The following is a 1215-nucleotide window of genomic DNA, read 5'->3' as shown; positions in this document are numbered from 1 at the left end:
TGTATTCTAGTCCTGGTTCATCCTATATAACTATGCTGTCACTTCATATGTATAATACTGTATTCTAGTCCTGGTTCCATCCTATATAACTACTGCTGTCCACTTCATATGTATAATACTGTATTCTAGTCAGGCTCATCCTATATAACTACTGCTGTCCACTTTCATATGTATAATATACTGTATTCTAGTCAAGGCTCATCTATATAACTACTGCTGTCCATTATATGTATATACTGTATTCTAGTCAAGGCTCATCCTATATACCTACTGCTGTCCACTTCATACTGTATTCTTGTCCTGGTTCATCCTATATACTACTACTGTCCACTTCATATATATAATACTGTATTCTAGTCCTGGTTCATCTATATAACTACTACTGTCCACTTCATATGTATAATACTGTATTCTAGTCCTGGTTCATTATATAACTACTGCTGTCCACTTCATATGTATAATACTGTATTCTAGTCAAGGCTCATCCTATATAACTACTGCTGTCCACTTCATATGTATAATACTGTTATTCTAGTCCTGGTTCATCTATATAACTACTCTGTCACTTCATATTGTATAATACTGTATTCTAGTCCTGGTTCATCCTATTAACTACTGCTGTCCACTTCATATGTATAATACTGTATTCTAGTCAAGGCTCATCCTATATAACTACTGCTGTCCCCTTTCATATGTATAATACTGTATTCTAGTCAAGGTCATCCTATATAACTACTGCTGTCCACTTCATATGTATATACTGTATTCTAGTCAAGGCTTCATCCTATATACTACTGCTGTCCACTTCATACTGTATTCTAGTCAAGGTCATCCTATATAATACTGCTGTCCATTCTATGTATATACTGTTATTCTAGTCAATGCTCATCCTATATAACTACTGCTGTCCACTTCATATGTATATACTGATTCTAGTCATGCTATCCTATATAACTACTACTGTCCACTTCATATGTATATACTGTATTTCTAGTCAAGGCTCATCCTATATAACTACTGCTGTACACACCTGTTCTATCTATTACTGTCCTATGCACAGGATTATATTTATATACAGGGCATTCGGAAAGTATTCAGACCCTTGACTTTTTCCACATTTGTTACGTTTAAGCCTTATTATAATAAAAAAAAATTATTCCCTCATCAATTTACACACAATTCCCCATAATGACAAAGCAAAACTGGTTCTAGAAA

This window comes from Salvelinus sp. IW2-2015, unplaced genomic scaffold, assembly GCF_002910315.2.
Source record: "Salvelinus sp. IW2-2015 unplaced genomic scaffold, ASM291031v2 Un_scaffold4483, whole genome shotgun sequence".
NCBI lineage: Eukaryota > Metazoa > Chordata > Actinopteri > Salmoniformes > Salmonidae > Salvelinus > Salvelinus sp. IW2-2015.
This window is presented reverse-complemented; position numbering follows the sequence as displayed.